The sequence below is a fragment of the Oryctolagus cuniculus genome, chromosome 3 (genome assembly GCF_964237555.1).
Source record: "Oryctolagus cuniculus chromosome 3, mOryCun1.1, whole genome shotgun sequence".
Lineage (NCBI taxonomy): Eukaryota > Metazoa > Chordata > Mammalia > Lagomorpha > Leporidae > Oryctolagus > Oryctolagus cuniculus.
Window position 1 is genome coordinate 80,562,255 of NC_091434.1, and position 20,706 is coordinate 80,582,960.

Genomic DNA, 20,706 nt, shown 5'->3' on the forward strand with positions numbered 1-20,706 from the left:
TACAAATATGCAATATTTTATTTATCCATTCCTCAGTGGTTTTGATTTGCATTTCCTTCCTGATGTCAAGCATCTGTCCTTGTTCCTATTAGTCACTTAAATATCTTTGGAGAGATGTCTATTCAAATTCTTTTTTTTTTTTTTTTTTTGGCCCACTTTTTAAATTGGGTTGCCTTTTTGTTGTTAAATTGTTAAGAGTTCTTTATTCCAAAATCAAGATGGTTACATTGTATTTCTCCCATTTTTAGATATCTTTTCACTTTCTTTTAAAAATTTTATTATTTTTATTTATTTTACAAGGGGAGAGGGAGAGAGAGAGAGAGACAGAGAGAGACAGAGAGAGATCCCATTTGATGGTTCTCTCCCCCAAATACCTCCAACAGTCAGGTCTGAACCAGGCTGAAACCATGAGCCAGGAATTCTGTCCAGGTCTCCCATGTGGCTGCTAAGGACCCAACTACCTGAGCTATCGCCTGCTGCCTTCCAGGGTGCATATTACCAAGAGGCTAGAATCAGGAATAGAGCCAAGATCCAAACCTAGGTGCTCTGAAAAGTGATGTGGGTGTCTCAAGTGTTATCTTAACTGCTAGGCCAAACGCTCACCCCTCACTTTTCAGATAGTGTTTTTTGATACATTTTAAATTTTGATGAAGTCTAATTGACCAATTTTTTTCTTCGGTTGCTTGTGGTTTCGGTGCCATATCTAAAAAACTGTTTCCTAATCTAAGGTCAGCAAGACTTTTACCAGTTTACTTTTTTATTTTTTAAGATTTATTTTAGGCCAGTGCCGCGGCTCAATAGGCTAATCCTCAGCTTGCGGCACCGGCACACTGGGTTCTAGTCCCAGTTGGGGCACTGGATTTTGTCCCGGTTGCTCCTCTTCCGGTCCAGCTCTCTGCTGTGGCCCAGGAGTGCAGTGAAGGATGGCCCAAGTGCTTGGGCCCTGCATCTCATGGGAGACCAGGAGAAACACCTGGCTCCTGCCTTCGGATCAGCACGGTGCGCTGGCCGCAGCACGCCGGCTGCAGAGGCCATTGGGGGGTGAACCAATGGAAAAAAGAAGACCTTTCTCTCAGTCTCTCTCTCTCACTGTCCACTCTGCCTGTCAAAAAATAAAAAAAAGAGTTTATTTGAAAGGCAGAGTTATAGAGAGAGAGGGAGAGACACAGAAAGATCTTCCATCTGCTGGTTCACTACCCACATGGCTACAATGGCCGGTGCTGGGCCAGGGTGAAGTAAGGCGCCAAGAGTTTCTTTTGGGTCTCCTACACAAGTGCAGGGGCCCAAGCACTTGGGCTATCTTTTGCTGCTTTCCCAGGCACATTAGCAGCGAGTGGTACTGGATGTGGAGCAGCTGGAACTTGAACTGGCGTCCACAAGGGAAGCTGGTGCTGCAAGTGGTGACTAAACCTACTGTGCCTTAGCACTGGCCCACCAACTAGTTTTCCTTTTGAGTTTCACAATCATCTTTAAATATCCAGGTACAAGTAATATTTCAATCCTACTCTTCTAGTATCTTTCATTTTAAGATACTGAATACACTCCTAAATCATTTACCAGGCTGGATTGAAAAAAAAAATTTTCTAAGTTTTTATTACAGGGATCACAGTGTCATTACTTCTGAAGAACTGACAGAATGATAATTATTTAGGTGTTTCACTTAGGAACTTAGTTTCCACTGTGACCTCTGATAGATGAAAAAATCTGAAATTCTGTTAGTATAATTAACAGTGACTTAGACACTACAGAAACACAGGCATTAATACTAAGTGTCACTTTGAATATTTTATTCCTTTAGATTTATCTCATCCAAACAAGTATTTAAGACCAGTGAAAAAATATATGAGTTTAAAAATAAGTATGCAAGTGTAGGCAGTCACAGGGTGTAGAATATACTGTAATATGCTAGTGCAGAAATTAAAAGTGGCTAAGTTATATATCACTGTCTTAAAAATATATACATATCATGATAAATTGTCACTGTAAATCTCATCTGTATTTTTATATCTTGGACAAATAAGTGCCCTGAACTTGGAATTCATCTAGTTTCTTGCTGTGTCGTATCACCGACTGACCCTAATGTCACTCAATGTTGTTTTTTTTTTTTTTTGACAGGCAAAGTGGACAGCGAGAGAGAAAGACAGAGGGAAAGGTGTTCCTTTATCCGTTGGTTCTCCCCCCAGTGCCGCTGCGGCTGGTGTGCTGCGGCCGGCGCACCGCGCTGATCCGAAGCCAGGAGCCAGGTGCTTCTCCTGGGTTCCCATGCAGGTGCAGGGCCCAAGGACTTGGGCCATACTCCACTGCACTCCCGGGCCATAGCAGAGAGCTGGACTGGAAGAGGAACGACCGGGACAGAATCCAGCGCCCCGACTGGGACTGGGACTAGGACCCGGTGTGCTGGTACCGCAGGCGGAGGATTAGCCTATTGAGCCGCGGTGCCGGCCTCACTAAATCTTTCGTGACCCAAGCTTCTTTAAAGATGATTGGACTTAATTTCTATAGAACTTCCTTGTTCTACAGTTCTTGAGTTTGTACGTTAAAAATTCATGTCTGTGCCATCAAGAAGGTGTATTCTTGCTTTTAAAAATGTAAATGCACTGCTAAATTTAGCTGCATCATATGCAAGTAAATCATGTGGAGCCTTTACTTCAGGTCCTTGAATTAGATCACACAAATGTCACTAAGAAGAGCTACCAAGTAAATTCCACATGGATGCAAACTATCTCCTGATAAAGAAATGTATGATGAGAAAACAAGTTTCACATTCATACAAATAAACAAATGATAGATTTCATTACTGTCTCTCAACCAATGAGAGAATTGGGTGTTTTATTAGTGACACTGATCAGAGAAAAAGGAAAGTCTGTAGGACCCAGCTAATTAAATTGGACAGATTTCACATATTAACACCATGAACTTTAAAGCCACTTGTTCATCTTTTTTTTTCAGCATTTGTTAAGTGTAAAATTAATTTCACAATTTAAGAGGCAGTCACATTTCAATTACATTTTGGTATACCTTCTGCAAAATTTGCTAGGCTCCAGGGGAATGCTTTTTATTTATAGTAAACATGCTTAAACTCAACTCTCATGGCCAATCTTATTCTCCAAACCCATGAGGTTGAAATTAGAGCAACCTAATTGTGCTTTGGAAACACTTCAGTTAGCATTTCACTTTAATTCCTGGTTTGGTTTGTTGGTTTCTTTCTGCTACACAAAGAAAGCATAAGCCACTCTGATGCCCCAGAAGGTAGCAGGCTAAATGCAAATCCACACCCACCATCCCCCCAGCTGCAATCCTCCTGAATCCTGGGTACTTCTCTATGCACCCATTTAGGTTCTTCTGGTTTTTCTACCCTTTTAGTAAGAAGGCAAAATAGGGGACAGAAGGTTCTTGTCCTATCTTCTGGCCCTGTGAATGCCTGTATAGGAGGAACCACCAAGAAAATCCCTCAGCAGCAGGTTGTTTCCTTTTCCACTGGTCCTTAGGTTCAATAATGAGACTGTCCTGGCATAGGAGCAGCAACCTGAGCTACGGAGATAATTTGACCTTCCCTTGGTAAAGTTTCCCAGCCCCAAGAAAGGTCAACTGCTGGGGTCAAGTTTGATTTAAAAAAAAATTTCATTACTATTCAATTCAATTAGAAACAAATTTGCTTGCTTACTATATGCGAGGCACTATGGGAAGCAGTAAGGAATTCAGAGACCTTAGAGACCTTAGAGTTATGTTTATTTAAGAAAGTATTTTCATTTTCTTTTATTGACAGTCTTTTTTTTTTTTTAATTTACTTATTTGTTTGAAAAGCTAGAGAGAGAGAGAGAAGAGAGAAGAGAGAGAGAGAGATCTTCTGTCTGTTGGTTCACTCCCCAACTGGCCATAACCTCCAGGGCTGTGGCAAATCAAAGGCAGGAGCCAGAACTCCATCTGGATCTCCCACATCGGTGGCAGGTGTATAAGCACTTGGGCCATCATATGCTGCCTTCCCAGATGCCATCATCAGGGAGCTGGATTGGAAGCAGAGCAGCTGGGACACAAATCAGTACTCCAACAGGGGATGCCAGCATCACAGGTGGAAGCTTAACCAGCAGTACTACAATGCTGAACCAACAAGGTTCAGAAGGCTTAAATGACCTACCTATGGCTACAAAGCTGTGCTACAAACTGGACTAAATCTTCAAAATTTTTAGTTCAAGGACTGTTTGTAAAATATTCTCAAGGGTGCCATGGTGTATTATTCATTCAATCAAACATTTACTGAATGCCAATTTTGTGCAAAGGTTTTCTGGGCACTACAGATGCAATGAGAACAAAGTAGATATGAAACTCATTTCATGAAGGTAAGTTAATGTAACATGAAGTATATATAGGAGTGTCCCAAGACATACAAAAGGTACAGTGTCGGGAGGGTGGAAGAAATGTTCATACTTATTTAAAAAGTTCATGAAAAACTTTGAGAGCTATGTGGTATCTGAATAGGGTTTAGAAGTATGGGTAGAATGACTTTACTTTTTTCTTTTATTTTGTTATCAAATAGCAACCATTCTTTCTGAAACAGGTTCCCCACTGTTATAAAGATGTTTTTAGTGTTAGATAATAGCCATCCTTCTCTAAAGCATGCATTTGTTATGGACTTGATTTTGCTGATCAGGACAACCCTTGAAATGATTACTATAGAAATGAGTAGGATGCCTGAAAACAAGCTTCTATACTTTTAGAATGAAAGGGCCAGGTGATCCAATCTCCTTAACTTTATGACTATATTAGCATTAGTAAGCAAACAGAGAGCATAGATGTTTTTGCTTAGCAAATATGGTGACTTATTTTTCCTCATAAATAATATATTTAAAGGAAGTCATCATTTTGTTTTAATTTATATAACAAATTAGGCCTTGGTTGCAAACCAGTTGACATAGCATTTTTTTTAACTTTTATTTAATGAATATAGATTTCCAAAGTACAGCTTATGGATTACATTGGCCCCCGCCCAATGACTTCCCTCCCACCCGCAACCCTCCCCTTTCCCGCTCTCTCTCCCCTTCCATTCATATCAAGATTCATTTTCAATTTTCTTTATATACAGAAGATCAGTTTAGTATACATTAAGTAAAGATTTCAACAGTTATAGCATTTCATTTTACAATGGTAAGAAGGAAGAAGTTACAGGGAATGTCCTAGAAGTACACTGACAATATTATACTGTAATATGATATTAAAATATGTGATTATCATACTGTGAAGATTAGTGTGATAATTCATTCAATAATATCTGTATATTCCTTTCTTTTTTTTAAAAAAAAAAAGATTTTATTTTATTTGTTAGGTAGAGTTACAGACAGTGAGAGGGAGAGAGACAGAGAGAAAGGTCTTTCTTCCATTGGTTCATTCCCCAAATGGCTGCAATGGCTGGAGCTGCACCAATCTGAAGCCAGGAGCCAGGTGCTTCTTCCCAGTCTCCCATGTGGGTGCAGGAGCCCAAGGACTTGGGCCATCTTCTACTGCTTTCCCAGGCCATATCAGAGAGCTGGACTGGAAGTGGAGCGGCTGTGACTAGAACCCGGTGCCCATATGGGATGCCGGCGCCACAGCCGGAGGATTAACCTGCGCCATGGTGCTGGCCCCTTGTATCTTCCTTTCTAACCACTACTAGGCAGAGTGGAAAAAAAATAGAGGCTTCAAATTCAGATCCCAGATGTGCAATTCTCTAGCCACTTACTTAGCTTCTCTAAGCATCAGTTTTCATATCCTAGTTTGTGGAGTTATTGAGAAGATTAAGTGAGACCATATGTGAAATATGTTATTTGTTCCTCAATTTTCATTCTTCTCTTACAGTACTAGTACTACCAAATTTCATTGGGTCCTGTGACCATGTTCTAATCATTGGGAAACTGGTGTAACGTCCAAAACAAGCTCCCATTTCACCTTTTGTCATTTCCCAGCTGGACTGAATGTTGCAGTGGTAACCCACCTGTAACACTGTGGTAAGAGCAATGCTTTAGATATCACAGAACAAGAGTGAAGCCTAGGTCCTTGACACTGTGGAGCTACCAGATGGGCTTTGGACATCATATACTTACAATTGTTACCTGTAAAAGAAATCCAATTTCTATCTTGTTTAATCACTGCTTCGTGGCCTCTAAAAAAGTAGCTGAATTATATCCTGAATGGTACAATATTCAAGACTCGTTCAATGCTGAACACACAGTAGGTGCTCTTTTCTCCCAGGAAAAGAGATTGTTGTAGTCTTTGACCTTTTCTCCAATTAAAGCTTGTTATTTAGTGGGATGGACACAACTGAAAATAATCAACCGATATAGGCGGTCAATCATAAATGTATAAAAAAACACAGGGTAGGAACATTATCTTCCTAAGAACACAAGTACAGGAATTTGTTGGAATCCCTCCAATGGTTCACTCAAGATTTGTGCATTTCATTGCAAGCTGTACCTCAAAAGTAAAAGAAGAAAAAAAGAACTGTTAAATAAAAGGTATGAGCAAGACACAGGCTCAATAGAAGGAGTATTCTATTTATTCAAGTGTAGTGTGTGTGTGCGGTGAGGATGGATAGATGAAGGTGGCAAAACAGGCTATAGTAAGGGTCAACATGTGTAACTGCTGTACTGCAAAAACCCTTGGGGACACCATTCTTAAAGACTATGATTGGAATGGCAACTCTGGGCACTGTACAGTATACTAACTGTATAAACTACATAGAACTAAGTTACAGTCAGATTGTAAATTTCACTGTAAGAAATTTATACTGGGGCCAGCGACATGGCATAGTGGGTAAAAGCTGCCGCCTGCAGTGCTGGCATCTCATATGGGCACCTGTTCGAGTCCTGGCTGCTCTACTTCTGATCTCACTCCACAGCTCCATGCTGTGGCCTGGGAAAGCAGTGGAAGATGGCCCAAGTGCTTGGGCCCCTATACCCGTACGTGGGAGACCTCAAAGAAGTGCCAGGCTCTTGGCTTTGAATGGGTGCAGCTCCAGCAATTGAAGTCATTTGGGAAGTGAACCAGCAGAACAAAGACTCTCTCTCTCTGCCTTCATAACTCTGCCTTTCAAGGAATAAATAAGCCTTTTTAAAAAAAGAAATTTATACTTTAACTTGTTGACATAAAGGCATGATGGAGGGCTTTCAAGCAGGATATGGACGTGGTTTTACAAAAGTAGACTGGATGCCTCACCAACTAGTAAGGAAGACACAGTGGGGGTATTTCATAGGAAATTATTGCTGTATTCTGGGTGAAAGCTGAGTCTGAGCTATAAGAGAAATGGAATAAGAGTGGTTTCAGGAGATATTTCAAAGACAGAAATAATACGATTTAGTGGTCAGCTGTATTTGCACAAGAGACAAAAAGGTAGCATTCGGGTACCTTAGCTGGGAAAAGGGTCTTGGAATCTGCATTTTAATTAACAAAGTGCCCAAGGTGATTTTATTGCAGATGACTGGCCAGCTACATTTTTTCAAAATATTAGGTAAAAAGTGATGGTGTTCAGGGCTGGTGCTGTGGCACACTAGGTTAATCCTCCACCTGCAGTGCCAGCATTCCATATGGGCACCGGATTCTAGTCCTGGATGCTCCTCTTCCAGTCCAGCTCTCTGCTGTGGCCTGGGAAGTTAGTGGAGGATGGCCCAAGTGCTTGCGCGCCTGTACCCGCGTGGGGGACCAGGAAGAAACACCTGGCTCCTGGCTTCGAATTGGCGTAGCTCCAGCCGTTGCAGCCATATGGGGAGTGAACCAACGGAAGGAAGACCTTTCTGTCTCTCTCTCTCTCTCTCACTGTCTGTAACTCTACCTGTCAAATAAATAAATAAAAATCTTAAAAACAAAGTGATGGTGTTCAGACACAGGAAAATAGGAAGAAAATATTTTTTGAGTAAGGTGAAGGTACTAAATTGAATTTTGGACGAAAATGCTTGGAGAGATATAATTCATAATAAGGAGGAAGAAAGAATCAATGAAGCAATAAGCAGTAAGAAATGAAAGCTAGATGTGACTTCTTCACTGTATTCTTAAATTCCTTTTTTGAATGTCCTCTGACGCCTTGAACAGTCAACCGTACCACAATATTTTTACCAAAAAGAGCAGAGAAAAAGGCGTGCGTACTTTTCAAATGAAATACTGAAAAGAAATAGTGAAAAGAGAGAGAAAACACTTATTATTGTACCACCTTGTATAACAAGATTGTAACTTTTTTTTTTTCTAAACATAAACCACAAAGAGAATACGCCCACTGTTGTTTACACAGATGTCAAAAGGAAAACTAGGAAATGCATAAATTACTATGGCATTTAAGAGTAAGCCTGTTATCTTACATAGAGAGACTACTAACTAAATAGAAATATTACTAATGCTTTGGTCTATTAACCTTTAAAAACTGTGTTTAAATAAAAGAAAAAATAAGCCTTTGGCAGAATGTTTGAATAGTTTTTTTCTAAAGTCTTCCTCTACCAAATTTATGACAAAGCAGTATTACCAATGATGTTTCAAAGAGTAGGAGAGTTTATATATTCTAGTCTCAATCAGAAAGGCTTGAAAAAATATTTTCAGTTATCTTAAAAAGTCCTCCCAAATACACAAGCTTTACAAGATTCATAAAGGACAAATTTGTTTTTAAGACAGTAGTTAAATCTCACGTACAGATTAGCTGCCCCTCCAGCATCCCTGAGACAATACAAAGGGAGTGAGTTTTTCTATGTGAGGAGAGTGAAACTTCAGGTGATAGAGGACCTTTTCAGAAACATCCTATTTTCCTCTTTAAATCACAGTTTAAAATTGCTGAGAGCCATTTAGCCTTGAAAATGTCACCAAGATAAACAGCAATAGGCAAAAGCCTACATAATTACAAAAGCTGTACTCTGTGCTCCTAACCACTACACAGGACTCCACAGCTCTTCATATCCCTTCTTTTAATTTCCCTGAGGACACCTAGGGGCTGCTGGGCAAATGCTTCCATGTCACAACTTGTTTTATTAGAAGTAATTGTGAGAAATCCAATGAGAAAATAAATAAGGTTTCAGAGATTTACAGATCTCCATTTCCAGTCATTCTCAAGATGTTTAGAGTGTGATTTTAAATGTATAACTTTAAAGCTAGATCCAATATTTTTATATTATGCAACGTACTCTCTCTTATTCCGACTGTTGAATATTCCTGAGGATAGAACTCAACAATCCATAGGAAGCCAGATAAACCAACCTTCCAAACCCCCATCAGTGCCAAAATTATCCAATTCTCCAATCTTTTTAGGAGCCACACCAGTTTTTCTTAAACATAAATATTCATATCTAGGAAAGTCTAACACTTGCTGTACCATCCTACCATAGGAAAGCAAAAGTTGATTATAAGCTTTGATTTGCTGTTTGTGGAATAACAACAAAAAGATGCTATAAAATAAAGATTCAAAACAATATTATATATATATATAAAGATTTATATATTTGAGAGAAACAGAGGGAGCAAAAGAGAGAATGTTCCATCAGCTGGTTCACTCCTCAAATGGCCACAATGGATAGGGCTGGTCCAGGCTGAATGAACCTAAGAGCCCAGAATTCTATTTGTGTCTCCCACATGCGTGACAGGGGTGGAAGCACTTAGGCCATCTTCTGTTGTTTTCCCAGGTGCAATGACAGGGGGCTGGATTGGAAGTGAACAACAAGGACTGAACTTGCACTCTGATATGCTCGCATTACAAGCAGTAGCCTGTGCCACAACAATATTAACTATACCACATTTTGTAAAACATTCATTAATTTTTCCATTAAAAATAGCTTGTAGACTAGAAATTCTCAATTTATTTATTTGCATTTTTAAAACATTTATTTATTTGAGAGTCAGAATTACAGAGAAAGGGGGAAAGACAGAGAGACAGATTTTCCTTCTGCTGGTTCACTCCAAAAACCAAGAGCTTCATCTGGGTCTCCCACATTGGTGGCAGAGGCCCAAGCACTTGGGCTATCTTCCATGGCTTTTCCCAAGTCATTAATAGGGAGTTGGATGGGAAGTGCAACAGTCAGAATGCTGGCATTGTAGGCAGCAGTTTTACCCTCTATGCCACAATGTTAGCCCCAGACATTCTAAATTTAAAAAAAAATAGTCAACCAAAAATAACAATCATAGTTGGGGTGCAGAATACATATGCCAGTAGACATTCTAGGTGATGGGTGAGATCGACTAAGTCAGCTAACCTTTCCATGGCTCTCAGTTTCCTCACCTGCCCCAGTTGAGTGTTTAGGGTAAACTCAGGCTATGATAGCAGCTCTCAATCTGTCAGTACATTAGAATAATCCAGGATGCTTTTAAAAAATATGGCCGGCGCCACGGCTCAATAGGCTAATCCTCCACCTAGCGGCACCGGCACACCGGGTTCTAGTCCCGGTCGGGGCGCCGGATTCTTTCCCGGTTGCCTCTCTTCCAGGCCAGCTCTCTGCTGTGGCCCGGGAGTGCAGTGGAGGATGGCCCAAGTGCTTGGGCCCTGCACCCCATGGGAGACCAGGAGAAGCACCTGGCTCCTGCCATCGGATCAGCACGGTGCGGCGGCCATTGGAGGGTGAACCAACTGCAAAAGGAAGACTTTTCTCTCTGTCTCTCTCTCTATCCAATTCTGCCTGTAAAAAAAAAAAAAAAAAAAAAAAAAAGAAAGAAAGAAAGAAAAAAACGAGGAAACCCTTTTAAGACTTCCTGGATCATAATTTTGTGTTGCAGGAAGACAGTTTCAAAAATCACTGGCATAGAAGGTCAGATTATTGCTGGGAAAGCACTGTAAAACACTACAAATTTGCACCAAGGCAGGAAGGCAACTTTCATGAAGCAGCATTTTTCCCCACACTGAGCTACCTTCTGAATTGTTGCAGAAGAATTGTATAAAATTCAGAAACAAAAATGACTGTTTCTCTAAAAAGAGAAAGAAAGAAAAAGATATTTTGATACTTTGGTAGGTGCCCCAAGAACAAGTTTATTGATCTTGGTTCTGTGAAATTTCCACAGTTCATCAGTACTTGTGACAAATGTTTTCTTTGCTACTGGAATTCTTGTTGAGAAATTTGAGCGTGACCACAGACTGTCTTCAGTTTGAATGGCCAAGTATCCCAACAATCAAGGAGGTGTTTCCTAGTTCCTCATGGGAAACACCGGAACAAGGTACGGCTGACACCTACTTGACAGGCGTTTTTAGTAAACCACTTTATTTTGAATCTTCCCTCTGCAGGAACACATGTTGCCTTTCCTTTACAGATGAGCAAACTGAGCTACAAAATGCTGAAGAAGTTGCCAAAGGTCTCAGAATTAGAAAATATTTGTTTGGAACAACCAGATGAATCCAGGTCTCTCCGATGTTAAAGCACACTCTTTTGCTTTTCTCTCTTAATATGGTTTTTATTTTAATTAAAGCTATACATACCTCTATCTGAATGTTATGCAGTCCTATAGACTTAAGAAAAAACAGTTTTTCTCTGCTGCGCTCTACCCATTTTCTGTTTCACTTTGGCATCAACTTTTTTGGCTGAGTCTTCTTTGATTTATCATTGTGTAGCTAAATAACATGTAATATTGTCACTATTCAATTTTCAGTTTTACATACCTTCCTATTATGCAAAATAAGGACTCTGCACTCTTTAAACATCTCCTCCTTCCTATTCCCATTTTTCCAAATACAGTACATCCTATTTCTTGGTTAGATTAACATTCAGCTTTTAGTCTCCTTTCTTATTATTATATAAAGCTATTAACCAGTGAACCATATTATATACTATGGCTTATTTTCCTTTTCTGAAAAATTCTTCCTAAAAAACTTTTTGTTTGCTATTATCACTAACATAAATCAACATATTCAGGTACTTTATATTCTATCAATTACATCTTCTTAAAAGGATTTTTCTTGAACTTTTTCACTTGCTCTAATTTAGCTTGGTTGCTCTCTCTGCCTGATATAAGCTTTCATCTTGGGATCTTTCCTCATCTTGAATTTGAGGACTCCTTTCGTCCAGGTCTTTCTCTAATTGTATCCTTCATTTTCAGTATTTGCAATATTTTTTCCTTCTTGTTTTATACTTCCATTTAATGGTGGAAATACTCCAGCGACTTCTTGAGACTGGCAAGTAAAGTTTTGAGACCCTGCATAAGTGAAAATATCTTTACCTTCACACTGAATTGATGATTTGGCCAGTTCAAGAGTTCTTGGTTAGAAGTAGCTTTCCCTCAGAACTTTGAAAGCTTTGCTACGGTGCCTTTTAGCTTCTATTTGTTTTTGTTAGAGCTGACTTTCATTCTGTCTCCTAATCTTGTTTTTCCTCTTTGGAATCTATCAGGATTTTTTTTTCTTCTTTGTCTTCAGCCTGAAATTTCAGGACCATATCTTGTTGTGGACTACTCACCTCCATCACAGTAGGTGCCTGGTGGGCCCTTTTAAGCAGGAAATTCCACCCTTCAGTTCTTAGAATTTTTCTTTGGCAGTTTTCTTTGTTTTTATCCCTTTCTGGGACTACTACTATCTGGATATTGAATCATTCTGAACAGGTACTACAATCCTCCCCACGCTCCCTATTCTTTAAAGACGAACTTTTCTCATTTCACTGTTGCAGTATTTTAAGTATGTTATGCTACCAAATGATAGCCTGGATAAAGAAAGTAATAATCGAGGGTAAGTAATGGTGTTTCAGGAAGTCCACTGAGGCTGAAGGTGAAGGAACCAAACATTCTACTTCCAAAAACAGCTCAATTAGAATAGATGAACTTTGTTCAGCTACATATGAGTATACTGGAATTCTAAATTTGAAGAAATAATAGGTATAAAGGTAGTATCCATCCCAGGATGATTTGTTCTTTTAGAAAGTGTTTTGGCAGAGCGACAGAGACAAATGTGGGAGGGACGAAAATCCTCTCTGTCAGGTTTCCCTCACTGCTGAGTATATTCTACTTCTGGGTAAATGTTCTGCCAGGTGATATACCAATGCAAATCTAAAGCAGTTTCAGGATGGAGAAAGGAAATCTCCTTGAGTAACTGTTACCCCTTCCACTGTACCCTAGAAAAGAAAGCCACCAGTCTTCTCCTACCCCTTGGGTCTGAATAACTGGAGTTCACATTTTGTTTCAGAAAAGTTGCTACCTTAGCAGACAAAGAGGTGAATAACTGAGTAAAAGATACAGCTTTTTTTTTTTCTATATCTTACTTACATGTTCGCTTCCCCATCCACAAAAAGCATCAGGAGCAAAAGGCAGAAAACCAGTCAATAACATAGCACTAACAGATAAATAAGATGTCCTTTGTCTTTGATGGTTAAGGCATACCTTTAAAGGCACTAAAAAATATGTGTTTTTCTTACTTGAAAAAAGAAATGGAAGAGAACTGTTATACTCTTAACATTTACTTATGATCCTTTTCTATTTTTTAATCACAGTTACGTAACACAAGCAGCCAATTCTCCAGACAGCAGCTTGCATTTCTAGTCTCATTCCCAGGTTGTAAACTTTGGTTATGGACATACCTATAGCACATCACACCACACCTGTTTCTATGTTCCAATTAGAACTTGAATTTTATATATATATATATATATATATGTATTTTACAGGCAGAGTTAGACAGTGAGAGAGAGAGATAGAGAGAAAGGTCTTCCTTTTTCCATTTGTTCACCCCCTAGATGGCCACTACAGCCGGCATGGTGCAACGACCCGAAGCCAGGAACCGGGTGCTTCTTCCTGGTCTCCCTTGTGGGTGCAGGGCCCAAGTACTTGGGCCATCCTCCACTGCCTTCCCAGGCCACAGCAGAGAGCTGGACTGGAAGAGGAGCAACCGGGGCTAGAACCTGGGGTGCTGGCACCGCAGGCGGAGGATTAGCCTAGTGAGCCGAAGCGCCGGCCAAATTTTATATTTCTTTGGTAAGCTTCTTAGCCGTTTGTATCAGCATAAACAAGGAAAGATAATTCTGCTAAGTAATCCCAAACCTCTCCAGTCAAGAGAATCTCAGAAAGTAGTAAAACTCTCTATGATATCTTTGAAGAAAAGTTTGAAGACTTCATCACAAAAGACCACACCCATAAGAGTTTCAGTTTTGCTTTCACTTCCTTTTTTCCTCTAGTACTTACAGAGTACACTCATGTGTCACTTAACAACTGAAACATGTTCTGAGAAATGCATCATTAGATAATTCTGTCACTGTGCAAACATCAGAGTGTACTTACACAAACCTGGATAGTATAGACTTCTACACACCCAGGCTATATAGTATAGCCACTATGTTATATGCAGTACAGCACTGTCTGTAACTTTGGTATGTGGTTCAGGCTTACTGTTTTCCTTCACACTGTTTATCAAATGCTACAGGTTCAAGTGTGTAACTAAACAGTATGACACCAGAAGGGAAACAGGACATGTGACATTCTACACCCTGAGGTAAACACAGACATGGCACTGCTCACTTAGCTGGGCTTAGATACATGACTGATCTTTTAGGGACATCCTTTCCTCTGAGTAGGGGCTGTATCAGAATCTGGAGTGGGGCTGTGCAAGTTAAAAATGGCTAGGGGCAGACATTTCATGCAGTGGTAAGATGCTGGCTGGGATGACCACATTCCATATCAGAGTGCCTGGTTTGAATTCCACTTTAATATTGGATTCAGCTTCCTCCTAATACATACCTTGGGAAGGCAGATCATGGCTCAGTACTTCGTTCCCTGTCACTCATGTAGGAGACCCTGATTAAGTTCCAACCTTCTGGTTCTGACCTGGCCCGGCCCTAGCAGTTGGTGTTTGGAGTGAATCAACAGATGGAAGAGCTCTCTGTGTCTGTCTCTCTGCCTTTCATATAAAATAAAGATAAATGAAAAAATTTAAAAATGGCTAATATTTAAAATTCATTTTCATAAATCACTTAAAGCAAGGCTCTGCAGAAATATTTTGGATGGAGCTGGTGATGAGGCCAGCAGGTTAAACCACCTGGTGATACCGGCATGCTATATGAGCACTGGTTTGAAATCCAGCTATTCACTTCCAATCCAGATCCCTGCTAATGCAATGAGAAAGCAATGAAAGATGGCCCAAGTACTTGTGCTCCTGCCACTCATGTGGGAGACCCAGATGGAGTTCCAGGCTCCTGGCTTTGGTTTGGCCCAGCCTGGGGGATTGTGGCTATTTTGCAACTGAAAGAGAAGATGGAAGATCTCTCTCTGTCTTCCCCGCTCTGTCTCCCTAATTCTGCCTTTCAAATAAACACATAAACTTTTTTTTTCTTAAAAAGAAATATTTATGGGTCTATTGCTGCTGCCTCCTTCTTCTGTCATTCCTCCTTCTTCCGCTTGTATGCTTGTTCGGTGTGGACCTGGTATCTGTTTTGTGAAGCGGCAGCTGAGGAGGCTTTGGCGCTTACCATGGTCGACTAAAAGCCCAAGGGAGGAGTCAAGACTGAGAACATGTACCATATTAATTTGCAGGTGGTAGGGCAGGATGGTTACAGTGCAGTTTAAGATTATACACCACTAAGTAAACTAACGAAAGCTTATTGTGAACAATAGGGTTTGTCAATGAGGTAGATCAGAGTCTGATTGACGGGCAGCCAATCAATGAATCAGACACACCTGCCATGTTGAAAATGGCTCGTGAAGATACAACTGATGTGCTCCAGCAGCAGACAGGCAGTGTCTACTGAAAAAGGAACCCACGGGGCCGGCGCTGTGCCATAGTGGGCTAAGCCTCCCATATGGGCACCAATTCTAGTCCCAGCTGCTCCTCTTCCGATCCAGCTCTCTGCTATGGCCTGGGAAAGCAGTAGAAGATGGCCCAAGTCCTTGGGCCTCTGCACTGGTGTGGGAGACCCAAAAGAAGCTCTTAGCTCTTGGCTTCAGACTAGCCCAGCTCCGGCTGTTGCGGCCATTTGGGAAGTGAACCAGCAGATGGGAGACCTTTGTCTCTCCCTCTCTCTGTCTGTAACTTTACCTCTCAAATAAATAAAGAAAGAATAGAAAGAGAGAGAGAGAAAAAAAAGGAATCCATTGCTTTACTCCAGAACTCTGTCCTTACAAACCAAGAACACACTCTCAACTAGAAAACTGCAACTGGGTTCCATCATGTCCTGACTACTGCAGCATAGTTTTCTCCATTCTTTCATTTCCTCTTCCCCATTCCTTTATTGTACATAAAGTAACTGGTATACGTGCACAAGAAACAGAGGATCTTCCATCCATTGGTTCACTCCCCAAATGGTGCAACAGCCAGGTCTGGACCAAGCTGAAGCCAGAAGCCTAGAACTCCATCTGGATCTCCCAAGCACTTAGGGCCCAAGTACTTAGGCCATCTTCCATTGCTTTTCCAGTGCATTAGCAAGGATCTGAATCAGAAGTGTAGCCACCAGGACTCAAAGTGGTGCTCACAAGGTATGCTGGCATATGCCGGCCCTAATGGATATGTTTTTAAAAACACAGTCTTTCTTTATTATATGGCAATTTCCAATCATGTCAATATTTATTTTTGCTTTTAATTTATGAGTATCTTGAGGTATCCTCCACAGCTCACAGATATATATTGCTAAATTACATTACCTGCTTAGGGTCATATTCTTGAAAGTACACAAAACTTGCTTAAAACAATCAATCACTTAAAGAGTTAATAATTCTACCAAAGATGACTTAAAACTACTATCTAGGTAAACTATTAGACGAGTAAATCTGTGGGCTTCTGTTAGATGCTTAGTTTGCATTCCCTGGAAGCTAGCCCTGCTCCATGCATTTGCACCCACCACACATACCTAAATTCTTCTAAAGTTTTTCCCTTCATATTAAGCACACATTGTGCTTTTTTATGCTCTCCCTTGCTTATTTAGAACCCCTTGTGGGATATGGCTACAGTCCAATGTCAGCTTGGCTATTATCTTGAATGTAAGAAATATCCAAACAAAATTGGAAAGCTAATGATAACAAAGGAAACTGACCCTATCTAAGATGCGTTTATTCATGAGCATGGAAGAACTAAAATATAGCAGGACTGGGGAGGGATGATCAGGGGTTAGTAATGCAGTTTGTTGTCTCAATATTATTGGTGTGTCAGGTCCTTTAATCTATTTCAAGGTTTTTTTTTTTTTTTTTTCCTTTTTAAGATTTATTTATTTCTTTGAAAGGCAGAGTTACAGTGAGGTAGAGGCAGAGAGAGAAAGGTCCTCCATCCACTGGGTCACTCCCCAAATGCCCGCAATGGCCGGAGCTGGGATGATCCAATGCCAGGAGCCTGGATCTTCTTCCAGGTCTCCCATGTGGATGTAGGAGCCCAAAGACTTGGGCCACCTGTTGTTTTCCCAGGCCATAGCAGAGAGCTGGATCAGAAGTGGAACAGCCAGGACTTGAACTGGAGCCCATATGGGATGTCAGCACTGTAGGTGGCAGCTTTACCAGCTAAGACACAGTGTTGGCCCCAGTTTTTTTTTTTTCTTTTCAAGTTCTGTACCATTTTGCTAATATCTCTTTCTTAAGAGCAATGTACTCTCAGACAGTTTCAAGAGTGAATTCTTTCAGATCTTCAAAGAACACTGTTCTTAGGCTATTTAAATTACTTCTAAGGGGCCAGCATTGTAGCACAGCAGGTTAAGTCACCATCTGTAACACTGGCATCCCATATGGGTGTACCTGTTTGAGTCCTGGCTGCTCTGCTTCTAATCTAGCTCCCTGTTAATACACCTGAGAAGATGTGGATGATGGTCCAAGTACTTATGTCCTTACCATACACATGGGAGACCTGGAGACTGGCACACTCCAAGCTGTTGTGACCATTTGGGCAGTGAACTGGTGAGTCCTCTGCCTTTCCAATAAATACATAAATACATAAAAATTTTTAAAACTACTTCTAAGCAGAGGAAGAAGTAACTCTTCATAGTTCTTTTTAGGAAAACAGCATAAACGTGGTATCAAAACTTAGCTAAGATAATGCAAATAATGTATCTATAGATGAAACTCAATTATTGATTTTAAGTAAAATTGTTAACAAAAAGGAACCCATATATTGCTTAAATATTACACCATGACCAAGGGTAAGGCTGGTTCACAAACTGGAAAGATACTAAAATAATTCATCATCCTAATAGGACAAAGAAGAAAAAAAATCATTTCACAGAATTCAATTTCTATTTCTGCTACAAATGTTTAGTTAGGTTGATACAAAAAAAAACACCCTGTCATAATATGACAAGAAATACACACACACACACATATGTAAATACACACCAAATGAACACCCAATATCTTATCACTTGAAATTGTTCTCAAAGTGCTAGCCAATGAAAACAGACCACCCTCCCCCATCCCTGCCAAAATATGGTTTTGGATACAAACCAAACATCCATTTTCTACAAAAATTCTAAAAAGATGGAAATATTAAAGAAAATTTCTTTTATAAATAGAATTTGTTAGAGATTAATAGTAAACCTCATATTTAATGACATAGTAAAAACATCCCCAAATTAATAAAGATGATAAAGATGGCCAGAATCAATGCTATTATATATATCACTATTTTGGAGAAGTTTGCAATTAATTAAAGGCAGAATGATGTATAAAGGAAGAGATATGATTTTTATATTTAAGTGATTGTTTTCCCAGGAAATTCAAGAGAAATTTTTAAATAATCTGTTTAAAAAGATTATTTTTATTTATTTGCTTATTTTTAAGAGTTTATTTATTTATTTGACAGGCAGAGTTACAGAGAATGAGAGGGAGAGACAGAGAGAAAGGTCTTCCCTATGCTGCTTCACTCCCCAAATGGCCACAACAGCCAGAGCTGGGCCCATCTGAAGCCAAGAGCTTCTTCCCAGTCTCCCACGTGGGTACAGGGGCCCAAGTAAATGGGCCATCTTCTACTGCTTTCCCAGGCTACAGCAGAGAGCTGGATTGGAAGAGGGGCAACTGGGACTAGAACAGGCACCCACAGGAGATGCAGGCACTACAGGCACAGGATTAACCTACTGCACCATAGTGCCGGCCCCTAAAGATTTGTTTATTTGAAAGGCAAAGTGATAGAGAGAGAGAGACATACAGACAGACAGACTCACACACACACAGAAAGGTCTTCCATCTGCTAATCCTCTCCTCAAGTGGTTGCAATGGCTGAGGCTGGTCAACGCTAAAGTCAGGAGTCAGAAGCTCCATCTGGATCTCCTACATGGGAGGAAGGTGTCCAAGCACTTAGGCCAGCCTCTGCTGCCTTCCCAAGTATTTTAGCAGGGAGCTGGATTAGAAGCAGAGCAACTGGTACCGGCGCTGTGGCATAGCGGGTAAAGCTGCTGCCTGCAGTGCCGGCATCCCATATGGGTGCTGGTTCGAGTCCTGGCTGCTCCACTTCGGATCCAGCTCTCTGCTATGGCACTGGGAAAGCAGTGGAAGATGGCCCAAGTTCTTGGGCCCCTGCACCCACGTGGGAGACCCGATGGAGGTTCCTGGCTCCTGGCTTCAGATCAGCACAGCTCCAGCTGTTGTGGCCAACTGGGGAGTGAACCAGCGGATAGAAGACCTCTCTCTCTCTCTCTGCCTCTCCTCTCCTGTGTAGAACTCTGACTTTCAAATAAATAAATCTTAAAAAAAAAAAAAAAAGAGCAACTGGGATTGGATCTGGCACTCCAATATGGGACGCTGGTGCCACAGACATCAGCCTAATCCAATGTGTGCCACAATGCTAGCCCAGAGAAACTCCTCATTAAAGGTAATAAATTCAGAAAGTTGGATAAACACACTCACCTACATATCAGTGACAAAATATCAGAGAATATAGTAGTTAAAATTCCCCAAAGAATTTTTTAATGGTATATGAAGTTTATTTTATATTTTATCTGCAAGATAATGCACTAATATTCAAGAAAGTTTCAAAAAAGAAGAGTGAAAAGGGACTTGCCCTATGAATTACTAAAAAGTGCCATAGTCAAAGCAGATTGGTATTTGTAAAAGAGGAGACATATAAAGCAACAGATGAATCTAAAATTTAAAAAAGCACATATACACAAGGGAATTTACTATGAAGAGGTATTTCTAGTCAATTGTGAAATAACTGATTTCAGGAAAAATGGCTATCCATTCTCAAAAACAAAGAAGGAAAATGAATAGCGATCATATGCAATGTTCAAAAACAATTTTCAGATGTGTTAATGAGTAAAGCATAAAAATGGGTGGAAGCAATGAATACAGGAGAAAATTTTAGCTAAGTTTTGACTGGGGACTACCTTCCCTTATGAACTACAAAACCTGGGCACTTTTTTAAAATCTTGATTTGTTTATTTGAAAATTTTGACTTTGTCAAAATTACAGAGAGAGAGAGAGATCTTCCATACTCTGGTTCACTCCCCAAATGGCTGAAAATGGCCAGGGCTGGGCCAGACCAAAGTCAAGAGCCAGGAGCTACTTACAGGTCTCTCACATGGGAGGCAGGGACCTAAGCACTTGGGCCATCTTCCCGTGCTTTCCCTGACACATTAGCAGGGAGCCGGATCAGAAGTAGAGCAGCTGGGACTTGAACCAATGCCCAAATGGGATTCCGGCATGGTAGATGTTGGCTTAACCCGCTATGCCACAGCGCCGGCCCTAAAACCTGGACATTTTAAACCAAAAGGCTGACAGTTCTTGAAAATATCTGCCATACATTTCACAAACATATCTGCTTCCTAATGAAAAATGGAAAAATTACTTAATATTGGACAATACACAGATAAGGCACATTAAGTGGTACATCTAAACTAGGGA

General features: G+C 40.4%; 1 protein-coding gene across 8 annotated transcripts in view; it reads right to left on the reverse strand.

The window, feature by feature from the left end:
- Positions 1-20,706, reverse strand: part of TANK (TRAF family member associated NFKB activator) — a 90,079-nt gene that overhangs the window by 56,241 nt on the left and 13,132 nt on the right. The gene's annotated exons all lie outside the window — the stretch shown is intronic.